This window comes from Paramisgurnus dabryanus, chromosome 9 (assembly GCF_030506205.2).
Source record: "Paramisgurnus dabryanus chromosome 9, PD_genome_1.1, whole genome shotgun sequence".
NCBI lineage: Eukaryota > Metazoa > Chordata > Actinopteri > Cypriniformes > Cobitidae > Paramisgurnus > Paramisgurnus dabryanus.
In genome coordinates this window covers 17722473-17729023 of record NC_133345.1, presented here as the reverse complement: position 1 = coordinate 17729023, position 6551 = coordinate 17722473, and the positions used below count along the sequence as shown (strand labels likewise).

The following is a 6551-nucleotide window of genomic DNA, read 5'->3' as shown; positions in this document are numbered from 1 at the left end:
TAACACACCACTATATAGCAACAGTTGAATAGTTCAAAGGTTTGCACACTTGCGGCAACTGCATAAATGTGGGAACAAGGGGACAAGACTTTTTTAAGATGTCAAATAAATCTTTGGTATGTGAAGTTTTAGCTCAAACTATCATATAGATAATTTATTATACTGTAGCAAGTTAAAATTGTCACTTTGTAGGTGTGTGCAAAAATGTGCCGTTTTTGTGTGTGTCCCTTAACATGCAAATGAGCTGATCTCTGCACTAAATGGCAGTGCCGTGGTATTATGGACATCACAAGTGGAGCCAAATTACAATGACCTATTTTTTACATGCTTGCAGAGAATAGTTTACCAAAACTAATTTACTGGGTTGATCTTTTTTAAATTTTCTAGGTTGATAAAAGCACTGGGGACCCAATTATGCACTTAAAAATGGAAAAAGTCAGATTTTCATGATATGTCCCCTTTAATATTCAAGTTTACCTTTCAGCCTTTGTATTATTTCAGTTGCCGATATGTGAGGTCTTAATTTTATAAGGACATTCCTTATATAATGTTGAGGTTTAATAGCAAATGTGTGCGTGCCTGTGTGTGCAAGAGCCTTGGATTTTCTGTTTGTGATTGTATAGTTGTTAAGTAGTCACTAACTTGTGGTGGCAGTAGCTTAACGGACTTAAGAACTTGATCTGCTGACTTTAAAATTACAAGTTAAGTCCTAAGCAAAGTTACTTGGAGTTTGGTTATAGAGATAACTAGCGCCACAACAATTTTCCACTGATTTTGCTTTAAAAGCATCACACACATTTTGTAAAGTGTTCAGTAAGGGCCTGTCTGTGTCTGTCAGCATGTGAACGGGAACAGACCCACCAATTTTTTTTTTTTGGAAGCCCATATGACTTTTGACATTATTCGTCTGTTAAACACAATGAAACCATAAAGACCAGTAAAAAAACTACAAACATTAGGTCGTTGATGTCAGGGACACCAAACAGTATAAGTTCATGCATGACCGCCTGTGACATACGAAGGATAAATCTACGCAAATATGAATGCAATATGATAGCTATGGTGGAGGAAAATAATTTTAGTAGGAATGAACTGATACAAAATATTCAACTACTTATGCTAGGTACACACCAAACGTGGCGCATCGCGTTACTCGGTCTAGGTTACTCACGGGATTTTACTTCTTGTCATGCTAATTTTTTGCTCGAGTTGAATATTTTCAAACTGGGGCAAAAAGCGCGTGCTTTCGCGGCCCATATTGCATCATTTGCATCGCCCCACGCGAGGACACATCTGATCCCGACTTTAAATTTGTATGTAATCTACTCATGCAAATCGTTGAACTCGCGTCTGGTGTGAACACACAGTTAGAATGATATCCACCGATTGGCTGATATATCATGCATCCCCAACTTTTGTTCATTTATAGCTTAAATTTCAGTTTGGTATTAAATCAAATGAATTGGATGAGTTTGCATGAATTTTTTCATAAAATGCCGTTTGTGGTCTTCAAAAGAAAGAAAACAAGTCTTATGGGTTTGAAACAAAACAAAAATGAATAAGTGATCAGACTTTTTTAAATAAGTTTTTTTTTTTTATTAAATGACTCCTCTGTTGATAAAGTGAAAAAATATTTAACCTGCAGCTTGTAACTCACAAAGTCATTCATGATTTTATGTCGCTCAAACCCAACACAAAGACCTTGCGGAAAAAATGCAGGATGCAGGACAGCTGCCTGATGTGTTTAAGTTTTTGTAAAGCCCAAAATAAACACTGTAATTGTTTTCCCGGAGACAGACTTGTTACTTGGTCTGCTTGTCTTAAACCATTCATTAAAGCGCTGCCTCAATGAACTTTAACCATGAGAAATATGTGTCACTCATTCATTCAACACTCTGACTGCAGTTATTCAAAGCTATTATTACTGTGAGTGATCCTTTGATTTTATCTGTAAAGGCGTGCATGTGTGTGCGTGTGTGTAGAGCATGCACTTTGACAGTATTTATTATTTCGCCTCAGACAACTGGGCTTGATCTTATGATGTGTGTGCGTGCGTGCATGCGTGCATCAATGCACGCGTGGATTTGTGTTTTTGTGTAGAGATTACAGCTTGCACGGCAAGACATTTTTTTCTGGTAGGTTAGTTAATATTTACCTAATGGAAATGACTTATAACATGCACTGTTTCTGGCAAATCCAATGCAGTGTTAAAGGGACACTCCACTTTTTTGAAAATAGCCTCATTTTCCAGCTCCCCTAGAGTAAAAACATTTGATTCTTACCGTTTTGGAATCCATTCAGCTGATCTCCGGGTCTGGCGCTAGCACTTTTAGCATAGCTTAGCATAATCCATTGAATCTGATTAGACAATTAGCATCGCACAAAAAAATAACTAAAGAGTTTTAATATTTTTCCTATTTCAAACTTGACTCTTCTGTAGTTACATCGTGTACTAAGACCGACGGAAAATTAAAAGTTGTGATTTTCTAGGCAGATATGGTTAGGATCTATACTCTCAATCTGGCGTAATAATCAAGAACTTTGCGGCCGTAACATGGCTGCAGGAAGTGCAATGATTTTATGCAGCAGCCAAAAATAATCCCCTGCCATTGAAAGTTACTATTTTAATTACACAATGTAACTACAGAAGAGTCTAGTCAACTCATTGGTAATTTTTTAGCATGAGGCTAATGGTCTAATCAGATTCAATGGATTATGCTAAGCTATGCTAAAAGTGCTAGCGCCAGACCCGGAGATCATCTGAATGGATTCCAAAATGGTTCATATCAAATGTTTAACTCTAGGCGAGCTGGAAATTGAGCATATTTTCAAAAAAAGTGGAGTGTCTCTTTAATCTTCACTTAGATTTTTGGCAGATTTTAGGTGACCCTGGTGGTTTTGTAGGTGGGTTGCGAGCGTTTTGGCTTGTATGTGAATGCTCCACAAGCAGTAGAGAACAGAAGGTACTGAGTCAACAAACATTTTTATTGGATGCAAGTGAAAATATGCTTTCATTCAAGATGCTTGTATAATTTTAATGAAAGCCTTTCAGGTAGATGGAATAGATGATCTGTTATAGGACAAGAATAGTTTTAGAGAATTGAAATTGGACATCAAAGAAGGAATGAATAGTTTGTTTCATCTGATACAACCTGAACAACATGTTTCTTTGATGGAGAACACCTGTCTGGTCACTCCTATCAGAATAAACACAACCGGACTGTAGCAAGCAGACATATTGTGCTCTCTCTAAAGAGTCATAGTTTTATTCTCTCTCTCTCTCTCTCTCTCTCTCTCTCTCTCTTTGTGGTAAATAAGATCTGGCACCTGTGTCAGTATTGATCATTCAGTCATAACTCAATTTGAGGAATGAATGATGATTAATGTTGTCTGGAGGCGAGGGCACACCGGCCACAATGTCTCAAAATATAATAGTATATATTTACAGTGGGTGCTGTATTATTTGGCTCACATAACTCAGAAGCTTTACCCTGGAGCATTTCAAAATTGTGTAGCATTGACAAAGTGAATGAGAGTGTAAGGTGGTTAGCCTAAGCTTAGTTTCCCAGCCTATTCGTGCTGTTTCGGCTGGTCTGATTTGGTTTGAGGTATAGTGGTTGGCATTTTTCAGTTGGTCATCTGGGCTTTCTTTGCTATGGCTGATACCATCTAATATTTATGTGTGGTCCATTTACTCGTCGTTATACTGCCCATTGTTTAGTTAACTGACAATGCAACCATCTGAGAAAGACTTGCAGCCAAGCAAAACTATTTCAAAAACATGTTACTTACTTAAAACAATTTAGGGAGAGCATCACAATAGCAGCACAAAGGTCACGGGCTTGATCCCCAAGGATAAAAAACAAGTATAGACTGAATGCACCAAAGCTTTTATGTAATGTAAATCGCTTTGGATAAGTGTCCGCCAGATGCATAAATGTAAATTTAAGTACTTAAAAGCCACTGCTAGTTATTATGGTTTCTACATCCCCGCTGCAGATAATGGGAAAAGTATGTGTGTTTGAGCCATTGACATTAGAGAGATTGTGTATATTTCTCTGTGTGTGTGTTTTTAATTGAGTGCAGTAGTTGTTAATTACAAGAGTAGAGGACATGACGGGTTTTGGCTCATCTGACCCATTGGTGCCGTTTCACCACCAGTCTTTTAGTCGCTTAGCCTGGCCTGGACCAAGCGGGACACATTAAGGGCGTTAGGGGACATAGCAGGAGCCGACAGACATATAAATCAAGCTAGCAGTTAGTATTAGCCGCGGTTCTCCTCCCGAGGGGGACGGAGAGAGGAGCAGGGAGGAGGAATCATGTGGTTTGTCTTTACGTCCCGGTTGCTTTCAGGCTAATAAACGGATTAAAGTCCACTTTCAGCCCAAGACAAAAAGGGATTTCTGCCGTTCAGAGAGATAGAGAGAGAGGGGAAGTGAGAAGAAGGAGGCTTGATGGTTTGGCTCTGAAAGCAGGCCAACACTACAGGGAGAAACTGTGTGGGCTCCTGTCGAGTTTTGAAGCCTTTGGAACGGTCGGTGAGTTTGATGAGGTGTTAGCAGCGTACTGTGGCGATTATGAAACAGAATGAAAATGAGATCAGGACTTACCGAAACGGCAGGCTGACGCTCTCAGAGTACCTGCGAAAAAATTAACAAACGTCACTTCAGGTGTCACAGAGGTTTTAGTGTTAGTATTCATACCTTTGAAACTTTCTGCGTATAGTTTGGAGTTTTAGTAATCCAGACTTCTTTCTCTTCTCATAGATTTAATTTTTAGGTCGTCTCTTTTAAAGACCATGTTTCTTTCCTGTATAGAGTGCTGCAGGGATGACATATTTTTGTTGGACAACCCGGAAGTAAGTGACAATGGTTCTCGCAAAAAGCCCATTTATTTTTCCCATAGACTTTTAGATTATTGCAAAAAATAAGATTTGTGTTTAACAAAAGTTTATGACACTTATCCAGCAACATAATCTTCACAGATGAACATATTTTTCATGAATTTTTGAAGTCAAAATTCTGCTTTTTATATATAACTTTTGGACAAATCTTTAACTTTTGTTAAACACAAACTTTTTTGTGATAAACCAAAAGTCTATGGGAAAAATAAATGGGCATTTTGGCGAGGGAACCAGTGTCCTGCTAACTTTCGCGTGGGCTTACAAAATTATGTCATCCCTGCGGCACTCTATTGTTGTATTCCTTACTTCATATTCCTTACGCATATATAAAGTTTTTGGCTTATTATTTAACTCTTTCCCGACATTGAGAAGTTATCTCGTCAATTAAGAAAAACATCTCCATAAAATAATGTGAAGAGTTTCGTTGCAAAACGAGATAACTCCGTTTTTTTAAATTTTTTCAGAAATTTTGTTTTTGGATGTTCATTGCAATTAATATCAATTCAACTGCAGTTGATTTGTTTTGATTTAAACCTTCATAACTTAAAAAATACAGCTAAGTAGCACCATAAAACAAAATAATAACATGATAACTTAATAATAAACATGTTTTGATAAAACATTTTAAAAACGGATTTATCTCGTTTTGCAACGAAACTCTCAATGTGTTCCTTATGAGGTTGTATGTTAATCTGTAATACCGCTACCATCCATTAGATGCCGCATTACCCAATTTATAAAAAGACTGAAGCTAAAAATGTTTTACTAGTTTGAAACTCTGTGTATGTTTTGATAATCGTTCTGAAAACTTTTGTGAAAATCACAAAAAATGCTGGCGGCCACTTTTCAAAAAATGGCTGGCGGGGAATGAGTTAAATATCCAGAGAGAAAGAAAGAAACATTTACATAACAAATATTTAAATTTGCCTATGAGTGACTAATCTGATATCATCCAATACTTTTAGTCTATGACTGAAGCACACCACAACCTTTAGGAAACAACTGAAATCACACCAACTTCTCTATTGACCTGACTACCCTGCTGAAAGAAACAGCTAAATCTAGCCTAAGCTGGTTGGCTGGTTTAAGAGCGGTTTTGGCATTTTTTAGCTGGTCAGACTGGGAGAGCTTTTTAGTAGGGTAACTAAACTCTTCGTCGTCTAACTTTGCCTTAATTAATAACTGCAAATGTATATTTTCAGATAACTTGTGGCCTCAAAGCTAAAAGTCACTAAACGTTTTTATTTGACTGGGTCTGGAATAGTTGAAAAAAAGATAAACAACTGGGTCATTATGAAATCCTTTTCTATGCTAAACAACCAAAACACAATTTAGGAAGTTCGTAGAAGTGGTTTTGTATTATCTGTCTCCGCTTTTGTGTAACTTGTTTAGTGCTACGTCTAGCGTGAAGAGGAGAGGGGGCAATTTTGACCCTGACCCTGTCAGACTAAACCTAAGATGGGCTCTCGGGGCCCCTCGCCCACTCAAAGCTTTCTTTCAGCTACGCTCTGGGATCGCCCCCCGGGGTCACGGGCAGAAAGACGAGCCCTGGGTGCCGAATTTAGAGAGGTAAAACGTTGTTTTGTAAAAAACCCAAGGGAGCTTTACAACTTCCGAAAGTATCCCCGTCCACCTCAATAACCCCTTC

The 6551-nt window shown here is 38.0% G+C and overlaps 1 long non-coding RNA gene across 1 annotated transcript in view; it reads right to left on the bottom strand.

Annotated features, from left to right (window-relative positions):
* Positions 1-4606: 4606 nt before the first annotated feature.
* LOC135746433 (uncharacterized) overlaps positions 4607-6551 on the bottom strand; it is a 93660-nt gene continuing 91715 nt past the window's right edge. Inside the window, exon 3 of the long non-coding RNA XR_010531551.1 lies at positions 4607-4640. This is a non-coding gene — a long non-coding RNA (uncharacterized lncRNA). The remainder of the gene's footprint in view (positions 4641-6551) is intronic.